This window comes from Lissotriton helveticus, chromosome 12 (assembly GCF_964261635.1).
Source record: "Lissotriton helveticus chromosome 12, aLisHel1.1, whole genome shotgun sequence".
In the NCBI taxonomy this organism is placed as follows: domain Eukaryota; kingdom Metazoa; phylum Chordata; class Amphibia; order Caudata; family Salamandridae; genus Lissotriton; species Lissotriton helveticus.
Window position 1 is genome coordinate 840,225,492 of NC_136073.1, and position 19,393 is coordinate 840,244,884.

The window sequence follows — 19,393 nt, forward strand, 5'->3', positions numbered from 1 at the left end:
ATAGTAAATTAAACTTACCTCTTATCCTAGAGCGCCCCCCAGCGCAATGCGTTGTAATGTCATGCGTTGTAATGCCCGCGTTGTAATGGTAGTGCGGAGTAAAAGTTGCGTCGTAACGGGTGTATACCTCTGCGCCAAGCTAGCGGAGGGTGAGCACAGGTTATCTTTGGTGTGTAACTGACTTGCCCTGACTAGAGTGGTAGAGTGTTAAGTTCTGCCTGGCTTAGGTACATACCCTGGCCAACCAGAAACCCCATTTCTAACAACTGGGAAATAGGTGTGATTTCAGGTAGAAATGCAGCACAGGCAGATACACCAAGTGGATTAGTTATAGTCAAAGACCCACTATCTGAAAGTTTCTTGTGGAGCTCAAATACTCCAGTGTTGCAAACCTGAAGCTGTATTCGAGGAAGGTGCATCGAAATCCGACACCTTTGCTGTAAGGTCTCACTGATGGTTCTGGCGGTCTTGGAAATCCAGAGATTTCCCAACTTTTCAGGGTTTCTTGAGCTGCTTTTTTGCGTCACTACTACGGCTCCCAGAACTTCAGGGCCAACACTTAGGTGCCTTTCCAGCTGAGGCCACGTGCAAGATCCAGACCAAGTCCAGATGGAATTGGTCACTTCAGAAAAAAGGCCTCTTTCAGCTTGTTGTGTCCATGTAGCCACACAGGAGGTCAGCCAACTGATCATGGCTTTCGACAGAGCAGGCTCAGTTCTTTAGTGACCCTCCTGACTCGCTCAGAGGCGGTCGCTCCCCACGCTCCCTGGCGCCTGGCTCGTGGTATCGTAGCGCTATCACGTTCCCTGCTAATTGCTGCTGTCGGCTGATTTGCACATCGCTCGCTTTGCAGAAATTGCCGTGTAATATTGTCTGTGCTTGTCTGATAGATCGTAGCGCTACATTCATTTTACATTGTTCCCAGCCATCTTGTTGTTGTAATATTGTCTGTGCGTGTCTGATAGATCGTAGCGCTGCATTCATCTTACATTGCTCCCAGCCATTTTGTTGTTGTTGTGCCTCGTAGCCCGTCCCTCCGCCCCGCTCCCAGCTGCTCCTCCCTCCCACAGATAGTCGTAGTTCGTGCCGTCCTCACTAGCGCTGTGACCCCCCTGACTCGCTCAGAGGCGGTCGCTCCCCACGCTCCCTGGCTCCTGGCTCGTGGTATCGTAGCGCTATCACGCTCCCTGCTAATTGCTGCTGTCGGCTGATTTGCACATCGCTCGCTTTGCAGAAATTGCCGTGTAATATTGTCTGTGCTTGTCTGATAGATCGTAGCGCTGCATTCATTTTACATTGTTCCCAGCCATCTTGTTGTTGTAATATTGTCTGTGCGTGTCTGGTAGATCGTAGCGCTGCATTCATCTTACATTGCTCCCAGCCATTTTGTTGTTGTTGTGCCTCGTAGCCCGTCCCTCCGCCCCGCTCCCGCCTCCCAGCTGCTCCTCCCTCCCACAGATAGTCGTAGTTCGTGCCGTCCTCACTAGCGCTGTGACCCTCCTGACTCGCTCAGAGGCGGTCGCTCCCCACGCTCCCTGGCTCCTGGCTCGTGGTATCGTAGCGCTATCACGCTCCCTGCTAATTGCTGCTGTCGGCTGATTTGCACATCGCTCGCTTTGCAGAAATTGCCGTGTAATATTGTCTGTGCTTGTCTGATAGATCGTAGCGCTGCATTCATTTTACATTGTTCCCAGCCATCTTGTGGTTGTAATATTGTCTGTGCGTGTCTGATAGATCGTAGCGCTGCATTCATCTTACATTGCTCCCAGCCATTTTGTTGTTGTTGTGCCTCGTAGCCCGTCCCTCCGTCCCGCTCCCGCCTCCCAGCTGCTCCTCCCTCCCACAGATAGTCGTAGTTCGTGCCGTCCTCACTAGCGCTGTGACCCTCCTGACTCGCTCAGAGGCGGTCGCTCCCCATGCTCCCTGGCTCCTGGCTCGTGGTATCGTAGCGCTATCACGCTCCCTGCTAATTGCTGCTGTCGGCTGATTTGCACATCGCTCGCTTTGCAGAAATTGCCATGTAATATTGTCTGTGCTTGTCTGATAGATCGTAGCGCTGCATTCATTTTACATTGTTCCCAGCCTTCTTGTTGTTGTAATATTGTCTGTGCGTGTCTGATAGATCGTAGCGCTGCATTCATCTTACATTGCTCCCAGCCATTTTGTTGTTGTTGTGCCTCGTAGCCCGTCCCTCCGCCCCGCTCCCGCCTCCCAACTGCTCCTCCCTCGCCCCACCCCCCTCCACTATCCACTTCTGACATATGTTTGTGCGCGCAGCGATCGCGCCCTGGGCGCGCCGAAGGTGGGCCAAAGGTAAGCCCGTCTACGCCCGTCCGCGCCTGGACCGCGCCAAGCGCCAGACCCCCAGGTCCCTGCAAAATCCACTCCTCCCGCATAACGTATGATCCCGCTACCCTCTCAGCACTCAACCCCGGCCGTCTCCCAGACTGCTATCAAGCCGCCCCAAGACACACCCATGGACCCTTCACCTGCCACTCCTGCAAATTCGACTGCATCAGGACCCACACCAAATCCACAGACTCCAAACAGAGCGCCGACGTTAACCACCTTAAGTGCATCCTACTCAACACCCGCTCGATTCACAGACACGCCATTGACCTTTGGAACCTACTCGACACCACTTCGCCGGACGTCGCCTTTCTTACAGAAACCTGGATGAACGCCTCATCAGCTCCCGACATCGCCATAGCCATCCCGGACGGCTACAAGATCATCCGAAAGGACCGCACCAACCAAACAGGAGGAGGCATCGCCATCGTCCATAAGAACACCATCCGCATCACGACCAGTTCCGACGATAACCTCGCTACCGCCGAACACCTTCACTTCCAGATCCACACCGACCCCAAGACCACACTCAGAGGCACCCTCATCTACAGGCCACCAGGACCCCGCACACAATTCAGCAAAGAGATCGCCGACTTCATCAGCCCACACGCCCTCCCTTCCGAGGACTACATTCTACTGGGAGACCTCAACTTCCACCTGGAAAAGAAAAACGACAGCAACACCACCACCCTTCTGGACAACCTGGACAACCTCGGACTCGAACAACTTGTTGATACCCCCACTCACTATGCCGGGCACACGCTCGACCCAATCTTCACCTCCAGCAAGCACATCTCCTTCAATCACACCACAGCTCTCCATTGGACGGACCACAGCTGCGTTCACTTCAACTACAAAAAGACCACGATCCACAACCTCCCTCAACCAATTCCTCGAAGAAACTGGAACAAAATTACCACCGACCAACTCCTCACATCGCTTCACCAAAACCCTCCTGCCAAATCATCGGACCCAAACCAAGCAGCCACCAACCTCACACAATGGATCACCCACAGCGCCGACGAACTAGCACCCCTGAAAGTCCATTAAATCAAGCAAGGTAGCAAAAAAGCCCCCTGGTTCAACGACGACCTCAAGAAATCCAAGAAGTTCTGTCGCACCCTCGAAAAAGCCTGGAGAAAAAACCCTACCACTGACAACCTGACCACCTTTAAGAACGCCACCCGCAAACATCACCAACTGATCCCATCCACCAAGAAATCAGCATTCAAGGATCGACTTGATAACAAAGCCCACAACAGCAAGGAACTATTCAACATCGTCAAAAAATTCACCAACCCCACCGCCGGCACCAACGACATCACTCCCTCCCAAGACCTCTGCGACTCCCTAGCCTCATTCTTCCATAACAAAATCGCCGACATACATAACAGCTTTGAAAACCAACCTGGAGACCAGTCCTCTCCAACCACCTCCGAACCAAAACCCCCCTCCAACAACGTTTGCGCCTGGAACCCAATCACCACTGAAGACACCATCCGCCTGATGAACTCCATCCACTCAGGATCGCCAACCGACCCATGACCCCACCACATATTCAACAAAGCAGACTCCATCATCGCACCCCACCTCCGCGAGGTCATCAACTGCTCCTTCAACTCCGCCACCTTCCCGGAAAGCTGGAAACATGCCGAACTCAGCGCCCTTCTGAAGAAACCCACAGCAGATCCCACTGAACTTAAGAACTACCGCCCCATCTCGCTCCTCCCATTCCCTGCCAAAGTCATTGAGAAAGCCGTCAACAATCAGCTCGCCGCCTTCCTCGAATCCAACAAATCCCTCGACCCCTCACAGTCCGGCTTCCGAGCCAAACACAGCACCGAAACTGCCCTCCTCGCAGCAACAGACGACATTCGAACTCTACTGGACAACTGAGAAACAGCTGCCCTCATCCTACTTGACCTCTCCGCTGCCTTCGACACAGTCTGTCATAGCACCCTCATACAACGCCTCAGCAACGTCGGAATACAAGGAAAAGCATTGGACTAGATCATCTCGTTCCTCGCCGGAAGAACCCAGAGAGTCCGCCTTCCCCCTTTTAGATCAGAGGCCACCGAAGTCATCTGCGGCGTACCACAAGGATCATCACTCAGTCCCACCCTCTTCAACGTATACATGAGTCCCCTCGCATCCATCGCGTGCCAACACAACCTCAACATCATCTCCTACGCAGATGACACCCAGCTGATCCTCTCCCTCACCAAAGATCCAAAAACCGCCAAAACCAACTTACACGAAGGAATGAAAGAAGTTGCCGAGTGGATGAAGAACAGCCGTTTAAAACTAAACTCGAAAAACAACAATTGATAGTACAAGGTTCCCCAACGTGATTAACTAAAGTAACTCAATAGAACCTCTCTCTTATAGGGTGTGACAAAACAGGGAATTAAGTAATCCCTTTTCGGAATTTAGGGTGCCTCACACATACCAAAGGTTGAATGGCTGTTGTCATCCCACCCGATGAATGTCCAGTATCATCATTGGCACCCTGCTCCAACGGCAGGCTGGCGGTGCAATGCCCGTCGGGCAGCACAGGGTGCTGCACTTTCGCGGAGATCTTTTATTCCTTTTGCCAACGGGTGCATGTGTGTGAGGGACCTAAGAAGTGCAATAGTGAGCATGAGTGAGGTTAAAACAGGTCAGTAGAGTCCAATAGGGGAACTTTTAATAACATGGCTCACTGCCTCATTAAAATGTGTGAAAAGGTGAGGGGTACTAAGGCGTGACGATTAGGGTAATCAAGCCTCATTCAACCCTCAGTCCAAGTGTGGTCGACATGTTTCATGCCCAAAAGGGCAATTCATCAGGACCAAAAGTGCTCATAAAATTGCTATAGGATTCCTCAATAATTAAGGAACCGGGTATACGACCTGGCTTGTGTCGCAGGATCAACCCTTCATTGAAACCCTCCCTGGGACTAGAGAAAGAAACAAAAAAAGGGTACAGTCAATAGTTTGTTTGTTACTACAGACATTATTGCATGAAATCATGGCATGCAAGTGATTGAGTATTGAAGGGGGTCACAGCCCCGGTGAATTAATAACACTCAGAGAGGGTGAAAAGAGATGCGGGACGAAATGAACTGCATTATGTCCTTTCAAAAAAGCCATCGGGAGTTATCAATTGGCATGCAGTATGCAGTATGTATGATCACAACATATATCGTGCGCCACACCAAAATGGGTGACACGTGTGTGTCATGCAGGCTTAAGGAGGTGTGTGTGTGCACATCCAAAATATAACCTAAGAAAGATTACCACTTAAACGCACTAATTATTTCCAGCAGGGCATAGCACCCTCAGTGATCGCGATCGTACTGAATACCCCCAAACAATGGTGAATGGTAAACTGTGTGCAAGGGGGTAGCGTCTGCGCGGAGCTCACCCGCAGTCCGTGGTCGGTGATCCCCCCGGCAGACCTGGAGGGGTCAGTGCTGTTTAGCTAGCACCTAAAGAAAAGAAAGCGAATCCCCGTTCGTCATAATGTTGAGGAGCGGTCAAGCTTACCATGAAATGGAGTCGCAAGCGTCATAGGATCATGACGATCGTAAATCCAAAGCCTCGGGTGTGTTGCGTGTAAGGAAAACACGCCTTACCTGACTTGCCTCTGGCACAGGCTTCTAGTCACCTACCCCGCCCTCGTCGGTATGACCGCAGGAAAGCCGGTACAAGCGGTCCGTGTTTCCACCGCTAAACAAAGCGGAATGCGCGCGCACCATAGGGGGCGTGTCTGCCCAGCGTTGCTAGGACACGCAGCGCGTTGAAACATGGAAAGCAAGGACTACCAAACGTGTACCTGGCTCGTGACACTGGACGCCATCTTGAAATGGGTTGGGAATCGGCAGACCAGTATTAACAGTAAGGAGTTAGTTAGTAATGATTGGGAATTAAACTGGCCTTTGGACAGTCAGCCCATGGAATGTCTTGTAAATCCATGGAATGTATTATCTGGACAGCATAGTCCAGGGCACAGCATCATTAAGGCCATATTCATCAGTATGTAGACGATGTACCCATCTTTGCTCCATTTTAAAGAGGGTTTGTTGATTCATAGACGGATGGCATTCCAGTACAGTCCATTGCAAACTTTCAGTTCCATGATTTCGTTCTCTGCAGTGCTCATATAGTTTAGTATGAGTCTTTTGACATCGTACGTTACTGTTGTGCTCCATGATGCGTTGTTTAACTGGGCGCATCGTCATCCCGATGTAGAGCATTTTGCAAGGGCATATGAGTACATAGATACACCTTGAGCTGTTACAGTTGGTATGTCTGTTGATATTCCAACAGAAGTCCCTAGGTAGTGCAATAGTTTTGCCCTGGATAGTTTGCGGGCAAACTACACAAGATCCACAGCGATAATGTCCAATCACACTGGGGGATCCTCAATACGGCTGGCATGGATTTGCCTTGCCCGCGCTTTGCATTCAAGAGGACAACGAGTCTAAAAGATACCCTCATCCACACTCGCCCGAAACAATCAAGCACCCGACCAGTTAACACTCTATGGGACCTTCCACCAGTCGTTGGACATTATCGCTGTGGATCTTGTGTAGTTTGCCCGCAAACTATCCAGGGCAAAACTATTGCACTACCTAGGGACTTCTGTTGGAATATCAACAGACATACCAACTGTAACAGCTCAAGGTGTATCTATGTACTCATATGCCCTTGCAAAATGCTCTACATCGGGATGACGATGCGCCCAGTTAAACAACGCATCATGGAGCACAACAGTAACGTACGATGTCAAAAGACTCATACTAAACTATATGAGCACTGCAGAGAACGAAATCATGGAACTGAAAGTTTGCAATGGACTGTACTGGAATGCCATCCGTCTATGAATCAACAAACCCTCTTTAAAATGGAGCAAAGATGGGTACATCGTCTACATACTGATGAATATGGCCTTAATGATGCTGTGCCCTGGACTATGCTGTCCAGATAATACATTCCATGGATTTACAAGACATTCCATGGGCTGACTGTCCAAAGACCAGTTTAATTCCCAATCATTACTAACTAACTCCTTACTGTTAATACTGGTCTGCCGATTCCCAAACCATTTCAAGATGGCGTCCAGTGTCACGAGCCAGGTACACGTTTGGTAGTCCTTGCTTTCCATGTTTCAACGCGCTGCGTGTCCTAGCAACGCTGGGCAGACACGCCCCCTATGGTGCGCGCGCATTCCGCTTTGTTTAGCGGTGGAAACACGGACCGCTTGTACCGGCTTTCCTGCGGTCATACCGACGAGGGCGGGGTAGGTGACTAGAAGCCTGTGCCAGAGGCAAGTCAGGTAAGGCGTGTTTTCCTTACACGCAACACACCCGAGGCTTTGGATTTACGATCGTCATGATCCTATGACGCTTGCGACTCCATTTCATGGTAAGCTTGACCGCTCCTCAACATTATGACGAACGGGGATTCGCTTTCTTTTCTTTAGGTGCTAGCTAAACAGCACTGACCCCTCCAGGTCTGCCGGCGGGATCACCGACCACGGACTGCGGGTGAGCTCCGCGCAGACGCTACCCCCTTGCACACAGTTTACCATTCACCATTGTTTGGGGGTATTCAGTACGATCGCGATCACTGAGGGTGCTATGCCCTGCTGGAAATAATTAGTGCGTTTAAGTGGTAATCTTTCTTAGGTTATATTTTGGATGTGCACACACACACCTCCTTAAGCCTGCATGACACACACGTGTCACCCATTTTGGTGTGGCGCACGATATATGTTGTGATCATACATACTGCATACTGCATGCCAATTGATAACTCCCGATGGCTTTTTTGAAAGGACATAATGCAGTTCATTTTGTCCCGCATCTCTTTTCACCCTCTCTGAGTGTTATTAATTCACCGGGGCTGTGACCCCCTTCAATACTCAATCACTTGCATGCCATGATTTCATGCAATAATGTCTGTAGTAACAAACAAACTATTGACTGTACCCTTTTTTTGTTTCTTTCTCTAGTCCCAGGGAGGGTTTCAATGAAGGGTTGATCCTGTGACACAAGCCAGGTCGTATACCCGGTTCCTTAATTATTGAGGAATCCTATAGCAATTTTATGAGCACTTTTGGTCCTGATGAATTGCCCTTTTGGGCATGAAACATGTCGACCACACTTGGACTGAGGGTTGAATGAGGCTTGATTACCCTAATCGTCACGCCTTAGTACCCCTCACCTTTTCACACATTTTAATGAGGCAGTGAGCCATGTTATTAAAAGTTCCCCTATTGGACTCTACTGACCTGTTTTAACCTCACTCACGCTCACTATTGCACTTCTTAGGTCCCTCACACACATGCACCCGTTGGCAAAAGGAATAAAAGATCTCCGCGAAAGTGCAGCACCCTGTGCTGCCCGACGGGCATTGCACCGCCAGCCTGCCGTTGGAGCAGGGTGCCAATGATGATACTGGACATTCATCGGGTGGGATGACAACAGCCATTCAACCTTTGGTATGTGTGAGGCACCCTAAATTCCGAAAAGGGATTACTTCATTCCCTGTTTTGTCACACCCTATAAGAGAGAGGTTCTATTGAGTTACTTTAGTTAATCACGTTGGGGAACCTTGTACTATCAATTGTTGTTTTTCATGTCATAGGACGTGTACATTGGACCCCGGTAAAAATTGTCCGCCCCCTGTTCCCCCCCTTTTTTGATACTAAAACTAAACTCGGACAAAACGGAAGTCCTCATCTTAGGCTCATCCCCCTCTGCTTGGGACGACTCATGGTGGCCACCGGCCCTGGGTACCGCACCCATACCTACGTACCACGCACGTAACCTGGGCTTCATCCTGGACTCCTCCCTCTCGATGACCAGACAACTCAACGCCGTCTCATCATCCTGCTTCAACATCCTACGCATGCTCAAAAAAATCTTCCGCTGGATCCCCACAGAAACAAGAAAAACGGTCACCCACGCACTGGTCACAAGCCAACTGGATTACGGAAACACCCTCTACGCCGGAACCACAGCCAAACTACAGAAGAAACTCCAACGCATCCAAAATACCTCAGCCAGACTCATACTCAACATTCCCCGCCAAGCTCACACTTCCGGTCACCTGAAAGACCTCTACTGGCTCCCCGTCAACAAGAGAATAACGTTCCTTCTCCTCACCCACGCACACAAAGCCCTCTACGACTTAGGACCCGAATGCCTCAAAACGCGCCTGTCCTTTTACACCCCCACCCACCAACTTCGATCGTCCAACCAAGCCCTCGCTGCAGTCCCGCGCATCCACAGATCCACCATGGGGGACGATCCTTCTCCTACTTAGCGGCCAAGACATGGAATTCTCTCCCCACCCACCTCCGCCTTACACAGAACCACCTCTCCTTCAAAAAGCAACTAAAAACTTGGTTATTCGACAAGTAATTTACCCCTTATACAGAATCACCTCTCCTTCAAAAAGCAACTAAAAAAACTTGGCTATTCGACAAGTAAATTTCCCCCCTCCCTCAAGCGCCTTGAGACCCTCTGGGTGAGTAGTGCAAAATTTGGAACTTGAACTTGAACTTAGGGCACCTCTCAGGCAGCAGTGTCAGTCTTCTAATCTTTCCCATGTTTAGAAAGTGTTCTGAGGTGGGTCCCTGGGGATGCCACATTTATGTCTGACACTAGCCAGTGGGTGGGGTGACTCCTGGTCACTCCCTAATCAATAGGGAAAGGGGTCCTGGGATAACCTTACCCACCTTTTCAGTTCCCGTTTGCCCTTCTGCAGACAATCCCATAGTGCTCATCACTCCTAAAATCCAATAGAGGGGAACCTTTTCTCCCTTATGCAGAGCACTTGTGTTCACCCACAGGTGTGGACAGGAACATGAGCAAGTCCCCTCCAGTGTGTCCACTCCAACCCGGGTCTGGTTCCCTCCCACTTGGTTTTGTGCCAGTCTGGCTAGTGTGGGCATTAGGGATAAAGGCTTAATTTCTTCAGGTCTTCCCTTACACTAACCTATGAATGGAAGGCTTCCAATCTGTTCCTTTCAAATTAATGATGTTCATGGCCCCACCCAAACTATAATTCCGGAGCTGACATGGATCAAGTGCTGCACAGCCTGTCCACCCTATCACCAAGCCTAAACCAGTGTTCTGCTCTGGGAGCAGTTTCACACCTCATTAAGGCCAAGAGCTGGCCGCGCAGCTGCTGAAGAGCTAACGCAAATTCACCTTTTTGGAGCTTTAGACAGGGAAAATGTAGCATTCTAAACATTATTTTTGTTTAGCATTTTCAAAAATCAAACCACCATTAAATAAACTTCAAATAGATGAAAAATTGTCTTTGAATTACTTTTGTAGACTTTTTCTGTCAAGTGTTACAGATTAAAGATCACAACCTGTAGTTTGTCATTTTCTAGGATTCAGTTACATCCCTGTTTTTGAGGCCTAGTCACTCAGTTATGCCTATTTTAGTATTTCATGTCCTAATTTTAAATATAAGACACCCTACTTTGTGGGCATCAGGGTGCACTTAGTGGTGGCTTATTAATATTTAAAAGCCAGGTTCCCAGTCTGTTAAAAGGGATTATTTTGTCAGGTCTGTACAGCAGGTTTTAGGGTGCCTCAATCAGGCTACACAGGGAAGACCTTAAGCCATGTTATCTCTACCACTGTAGTAGGTAGTACAATCAATGCTGCAGACCACAAGTGACATTTAACTTTCCATGCCATGGGTGTATTTCTGTAACATATACTATAGCCTTATAGGAAAGTTAAATGTGCTAATTATGGTTAAGTCAGTTTCAACGTGTTTAAAGGGGGAGTACGTGCTCTTCACTCATGGTAAGCTGGGGTAAAGTGGGCAGAGTTTTAAATTAAGAAAAAGAGAGGAGGCAAAAGTTGGTTATTTCCTACAATACTACATTAAAAACACACACACAGTTCATTAGAATAGATCCTAGGCCTTTCCCTCCTCTAAACTAAATCCCGGGTGCAGGTCAATGATGAGACGCTAGGGGCACTGAATAATGTTCAATCAGTGTTCCCCATGGTAGCTCCTGTAAGGTGTCTTTTACATGCTGGGTGAAGCACTCAGTTACATAGGTCTGCGTTGAACTAAAGCACAAACATCACACTGCATAGACTTGAAGGAGGAACATGAAGTACAGAGTCACTAGCCTAATTACCTACACTGAGGCACAGTGATGATATTCATGACCGCTGAAACAATACCGCATTGATTGGCTGATTGGGTCCCACATTTCAGGCAGGTTTTGATGGGATGCATTCTTCTCAACCAGATCACAGACGTATAAAGGACCCTTCCGTACACAAAGACCACCAGACCGCTACTGATTCAAAAACCATCAGTGGAAGGCGACGTAAGTAACCCCAGAGAATGGGGTCGAGAACAAGCAATACATCGAAATAAAAGAATAAAATAATATTTTGCAGTTAGCCAGTTAGAAATCAAGACAAGGCGAACCCAGTTTTATGCTCATACAGATTCCAAGATCCCCCACCACACCTCCAAGTGGTATCACCAGCACTGCTCCTCCACCAAGGCCTTTGATTCTTTAAAAGAATGCCTTGTGAAGTGACATAGTAGACCCTCAGACCTGCTCTGTATTCTTTTTACCGCAGTGCTTGCACAATTCCAGCAGGTGTAAATGAAATCCGGAAAAGAGCTTAGCATCAGGCCTTCTAGGTTAACTTTCATTTATAATCAGGGTTGACAATGACTGTAGTAGTGCACACTTGTTCTGTATAACGAATGTTGCTTATGTTTTAAAGGTCACTTACAAAGTGTGTAGCAGCGCACTACTTTGAGATTGAGCTGCATATATACAAATAACTTGCTGCTAATCTAATCTCGCAGCATACTTATTTTACAAAATTCTGTACTGTTTGCACACAGTGTGCTTCATCACTTAGCATAGCATGGTTAGAGGAGCTGCGTGATTCATAGTAACACTTGCCTTCTAGTTCTCACACACCTGCAAAACATATAATGCCCACTAAAGAGATTCAATGGATCCTGTTCCCATACACCACAACCCCATTTTAGAAAATACATTGTAACTTTGCTATTAGCAAGAGGAATACTTGCCATCACAAAGCCTGCTAAGTTGAAGTCCTGCTCAGTTTCACCAAACAGCTTGTTGGGAGGGTAAACAAAATTAGAAGACAACCCCTGGACTCAGGAAACTGCAGCCTCACCCAGTAAATCTACGTTCAAAGCATCAATACGTGGAGTGGCACGGTTTATGTACTCCAGTCAAGATGGCAGCCGAAATCTGTAAATCTGAGATTTGGCTGATCTCCCAAGATTTGCAAAAGAAATAGCATCTGAGGGTAGAACGAAATAGATTAGCTTTCCTGTCTCATCTATACTGTCACAAGGCTCTTGAGGAAGGTTTGAAGTCCTCATGTATGGATTCTCTAACAGTACAGCTTACAGGCATACAAATACATTCTATCCACCCCATTTCTTGCTTGAAGGCTTCGCAGATATCTAAACTTCATAAGATTGTAAATGTGTCCTACTTCGATTCTCCACCTCTTCATGAATGATTCACAGAAATAAATGATGGTTCTCCTATTTTTGATCTATCGTTTATTCACATGCTTGCATCCTTTCCCATTGTCAGGCTGGGAATCTACGCTAACTTTAAACCGTCTTAAAATATCCGTAGGCCTCAACAACCTTGTTTTTTGTTTTTTAAGCAGCATCAAACAATCAAAACTTCTGCCAATAAGGTGCTGAGCTCTTCTACTCCAATTAGGCCACCAGAGATAAGATTTCTACTGCATGTTGTTTATCTAGAGAAGCGCTCTACTGTTACCGTTCACTGACCTTATTGTAACACTTTTCTCGTCTCCCATTGAGCTTATCCTACCCCATCTCCAGATTTCCGTGTACTCTGTTTTCCTTAACTGGAGCAACCTTTTCCTCTGACACCAACAGTTATCGTGACTGAGAGAAAAAAATCTCTTTTCAAATCCATCTCTACATGTGGTCAGAAAAAGTTCTAAACTGATGACCCACATGATCACTTCATTTATTGCTTTATTTGTAAAACATTTCCTCTAAACACCCTAAAAGATAGGCAGACAAGTTCATATAACATCCTTCTAAGAGGGATGTTCCCGCATCTGGGGATGATCACGTGGAAAGTGGTCCACCAAGCATTATCATGAAGGTGGTGCAAAAGCGGAAACATGAAGTTTCCACAGCTGGACTTACTTCGTTAAGTGCCTGCAGCTACCACCTCACAGAAACACACGAGATTCTTCAGAAAAATGCATCATACAGAATGAACACCAGCCTGTGCAAAAACCTGTGTGAAAATCCAGCTCCATTATTGTCTTGGCTAAAATGCAGTCCCTACTGGTGATTTCCATGTCATCATCATTGATGACAAAGAAAAACCCACTGTTGTTGTCAATGACACTCCCATTATGATATATGGGATAGATATGTCAACGTCTGTGAAGAGATTATTGTCGACTACCATACCTTCGATGATGATAGTGCCTTCGACAAGACTGTCATCAACGACACCAAGGATGTTTCTACTCCCAACATCGATCACGTTGACGCTTCCTTTATCATCTATGATGTCAACCCAGTCTTCGACACTGTTTGCTTTGGTTTTTTTCTACACTAGTCACTTATTCACATGTAAAGGCAACCAAAAGCCTCCCCACCTAAATTTTGGATTCTCAAGAACAAGGGGATTTCAGTGATTTTGAGACTGACTACAGCAGTTGGATGTGCCAGAGTTTGAATGAAATAGCTTGGATGAAGAGATCCTTACCAGATTTATGATAGTCAGCCACCGATCGTAACTGCTAACACCACTCAATCCTGTTCACCTCGTTGTTGCTCTGCCGACTCTGAGGTGATCCAGGTGCCTCTTGCTTGTTTGTCAACCTTACAACAAACGATGAACATCTTTCTAAGACTACTCCATCATCAGTCTATGTCTGCCCTGTCTCCACCACCACTACCAATGCGTCCTTCGCGATCTCCACCTCTTAATCTCTGATGGATAAGCTTCCAACGACCGTTACTCCACCACGAGTACCGTTCCTAAGAATATGGGAGACAGCACTCATTGGATTCGGTGTATTCTGATGTGAAGGAAGAGGGGAACTACCAGACAATGGAGGTAATGAGGAGTGGATTGAATATATAATTCCAAAGGAAGGAGAAAAATCGCTCATTCATCCAGACTCCCTACCGGTCCACATAACCTGTTTCCATGTAATGATGAAAGAGCAGCTAAAAAACTCAATCTCCCCATGACCTTGGTGAAGAAGAATGCCTCCTGTATAATTAAAAGAGCACCCACGCAAATCTGTTAGGTCCCTACCTATACTGGACTTGGTTTGGGTAGAAGGCCTAAAATTGATGAAAACGCCTGCGGTCATTTAGAAGAGAAGTACAAGGTCTCACACTTGGCCCTGCCTGTCTTATGCACCATCCAAAACCAGATTCAGATATAAAGCCTGTGTCGCAGGGTAGATCAAGGAACCCGTTTCACGCCTATGTCTACACCCCCTGACAGGGATCGCAGGCATACAGATAATATGGTTGTAGAGTTGGTTCCATGGTAGCATCAACATGAATCAAGGTCACAGATTCCTTGCCAATTTTGGTCTCTATGACCAGCAGCTCTGGCATGACATCGTGCCACTAAACAACCTCATATTGGAGGATACTGGGATACTGCTAAAGCCATTGTCAAAAAGATTGTAGCAATATCAGCAGCAATCATTGACGCAGTAATGGACATTTCAAAAGCAGGCCTTGGCAGCTTGCCTGAGCAGCTGTTTTAAAAGACAGGAATAGCTGAGAACTATAACTTTCCATCCAGAAGTCCAAGCAGAAATACTGACTACGGCGTTTGATGGAATCACCCTGTTTGGACAGCACGTTGATGATGGTTTGTAGAATATTAAAAATGATAGGTTACAGCAGATCATTGGGCACCATATTGCCATTCTGACTCAACAACTGTTTGTTGCTCATGAAGATCCCAGGCCTTATGGTGGAGGCTTTAATAAGTGCGGGGGTCTAGGATGGCCATACTATTCCCAAAGGCAGCCAGTACGACCAGGTATATATCAGATCTTTTGGGCTAAAGATGAGCGCCTTGCAAACAGCTTCAAAAGACAGCCAAGCATCAGCTTGACTCTTTACAGCTGCCTCACCATCACAATACATAGGTGAGAGAATGTCTCTTTTTGTCGCCGTATGGGAGTGCAGAACATCTGACCGATAGGTGTAGCAGATTCGGCCATACGCTGGAGTTTCTATAGAAACTACCTGTTTGCTCACCCAAGAAAGAACATCATCTTCACTTAAAGGAGCTGCAGCAGGAAGTTCTCCTCGTCCTTCTCAAAGGAAGTTTACAGGTGGTCCTCAAAACCTAGAGAAATCATGGATTTTGTTCCAGATTCTTTCTGTTAAATAAGAAAACTGGAGCTAAAAAAACAGAAAAATTCCTGAAAAAACAAACCTTTTACATGGTAACGCTCCAAGAGGTCTTCCTGGTGCTCCAGAGAAACTAATTTCTGACGTCCCCGGATCTTTGGGATGCATTTTTTCACATCCCCATACAGTGGAAACACAGGAAATATCTCAGCTTTTCAGTAGTGGACAGCGCAATCAATTCAAAGCACTTCCATTCAGCCTCAAATCTGCACCTCAAGTATTTACCAAATGCCTAGTGCCAGTTGCTACCTTCCTCAGTTAGTAGGGTCATCAGGTATACCTGTACCTGGATGACTAGTTCATCAAGGCGCCATCAAGGGAAGAGGCAAAGGCTTCTGCAGTCCCAGAATCTATCTCACAGACTAGGACTTACACTGACCCCCACCAGCCCTCTACGGAATCACAAACCAAGCTTTAGGTCTTGGGAGTGATACTGGAGATGCGGTCGAGTAAAGCTTATCCTTCTGCTGACAGATTGATGAAGCTCAAATCCATGGCAAAACCTTCTCTTTCAAGCAGTCAGTCATGATCCAGAAACAATTGACAGCCAGTGGAGGCAAGTTCATGGCACATGGGACAACAGATTCATGTTGCAAGATGCCTGAAACAGGCATTCATTTGGTGGCTGTTTCCTAGTATCTCAGCATGGAGCTTCCATTCCATCTTTCTTCGGGACAGAGTGGTGCTCATAACTGATACATCCATGGACGGTTGGTGAACTTACATGCAAGAACTGTCGACCCAAGGTATCTGGTCAGATGCAGTAGCTCCCTATGAATATTCTGGAGCTCCGTGTCTTAAGACTGGGTTTACAGACATTCCTCCCAAGACTTGCTGGTCAAGCATCCCTCATCAGGACAGACAGTGCGACATCCATGTTTTACATCGCCAAGCATGAAGAATTAAGGTCCTGGTCTCTGTCAGAAGAGGCTCAGGTGTTATGGAACTGGCCCATTTCTCAACAAGTGGACATCATCGTGTAGCATCTCCCTGGATGCCAAAACGATCAGGCGGACTCACTCTGTCGAAAACTGTCAGAGTGCCGCAATTCGAAGCTCCACCAAGAACAATGGACGACTACTTACACAAATAGGGTTGTTGCCACACAGGACTCGTTTGTCACCCAGAACTACAGGAAACACCAGTGCTCCTCCAGCTGGTTTTGGCAACCAGTGTACAGGGGTCATGTATTTTCGATCAAATGGTCCAACATCTTTGCATAAGCCTTTCTGCTGTTTCGCTGATCCCCAGGGCCCTAAGGAAAGCTAAGGCGGAACAATGTACTCTGATTCTCAGTGTCCCAGCCTGGCAATGCCAGTACTGCTTCACTGAGCTTCAGCTTTTTTCTGTACTCCAAGCAGTTCCATTAAAGATGGACTCCAGGCTCAACAAAGAGGTTCTCCGCTACGACTTCCAGTCATTGAGCATGGTACCTGAAAACATTATAAGTCTTGTTATTCAGGTCTGACAGCAGAATGCAGAAAAATCCTGGTGCAAACTTGGGCACCAGCAACCACAAGGTCATACAATGCCAAGTGGAAGAGTTTCTGCGTCTGATGCAAAGCCAAGGGATTCCATTCAGTGACCATAACACCCCATCAAATATTTCCAAATTTGCTGAGGCTAGCCAAGAGTGGTTTCAAATAATTGTCAGTACGAGTTCATCTGGCAGCAGTTTCACGTTTACGAAAAATGAAAGACAATTCTACCACTCTTTTCTCACTGAGAATTATAAAGCAAATTATGAAGGGGCTTTTCAGAGCATTTCCTCCTGTACGCGCCCTCCAGTAGTACTCTGGGAGCTTCATACTGTCCTGAACCAGCTCATGGTGCTTCCATTTGAGCCGCTCCACATTGTGCATCTAAAAGTCACTTCATGGAAAATAGTACTTCTCTTGACGATTACATCAGCACGCAGAGTGGGAGAGATGCAAGCATTTATGGTGAAAGAACCCTTTCTCCGCTGTATGAAAGTCATCCTACAGACCAAACCTAAATTCATGCCTAATATCTCTTCTGACTTCCACCTGTATGAGGCTCCCATTATGGGATCCTTCTCCCTAAATCCCACAATGTCAGCTAAAACTCATTGCACTTGCCTGATGTGCACTGCACAAGTGCATCAAGTTGTACATGGACAAGACGTAAGACATTCGCTCTTCTGACCAACTATTTGTGTCCTTCAGCATTCCAGGGGTCGGCTGACCGCTGTCCAAACAAGGGGTATCATGTTGGCTGTCAGCCTGCATCACCTTTTGTCCAAAACAAAAATAATTGTTCTCGCCAGGGAACATTGAGGGCGGATTTCACCAGGAGTATGGCAACAACTGCAGCACTCTATGGTAAGTCTACCATACGGGTACCTGGAGAAGCCGGCATATGTTCATAAGGCTTTACTGCCTGGATGTTAATGTAGCAGCTGATTCAGCAGCAGGACAGGCAGTCCTCCAAGGGTGAGTCACCGAGGATTCCCAGCCTGACAGAGAGGAATGAGTCAAGAACGTATCTGAAAGATATCATTTCTAAATGCTTAGCATTCCATTATCTGACCAGAAGACAGACCATTGGCATTCCATAGCTATTTGCCTCAGTGGGCCACTCGTCCAATCATCGCATCAGTGGCAACAGACTCTCCTGCGCTCCAGGATTGTAACTTGTGTCAGGCCAGAGGTAGATCTAACAAAGGAAAGTTCTACGGTACTGCGAGCAGCTTGACCCGAGTCTACTTAGGAATGGTACCGATATTGCTGACGTCTACCTCAAAGGGCCGGCTTGCATGCACTCAACGTGGACTATGACCAAGACGGCTGGGCTGGGCGTAAAGACAAGGCAATCTCTGACTGGTGGGCCATTTGAGGATGCACAACACATGGGGCAGTCGGGCAGCAGCTGCAGATCTAACTTGCCCTAATCCAACAGTCAAGAGGGCCGAAAGGTTCTGTGCAAGTGCGACACTGAGAACGACGGCAACCATCGCTTTGTGAACTAAAATTCCACTAATCTTGGGAAGGGTTAACTGGGTGCACAGGTGCCTGCCACACCCTCAGTGGGCACCACCCACAAGCGCCTACTGTAGAAGGCCCAGTGTCTGTGCTCTACTGAACTACCAGTTGATACCACCCTGGAGGAGTAGCCTAGGGGGTCTCCCCAAGTCACCGTAATTCTTAATTGAAGTCCCCCATGATGATTTTTTTTTTACCATACTGTATTGTGTGGGGGAAATGAACATACTTTCACTTTTTTCAAGTGAAAGAAATAGCTGGACATTGAGTTCTTGGTTGCCATTAAACGGTCTGTCGTCTTCTGAATTTCAAACCCCGCGTCCTCTCCCTGAGTAAGCCTTTAACTGCTGGACTTGGCTGTCCTGAGGGTCAAGTGCTGGGGAGATGTACTTTGTGCTTAGTTTTGAGCATTATAGTAAGGAAAAGCCTCTGGCACCAGTGGTAGAAAGCTCTGGCTATTGCAATCTGAGCTCACTAACCCCTTCTGCCCTGGAACTCCTGAAAAGTCCTTCAGATGGGTACATTGGATTGTGTTGGCTTTATATAGGGCAATGTGTGTCTCTGGTG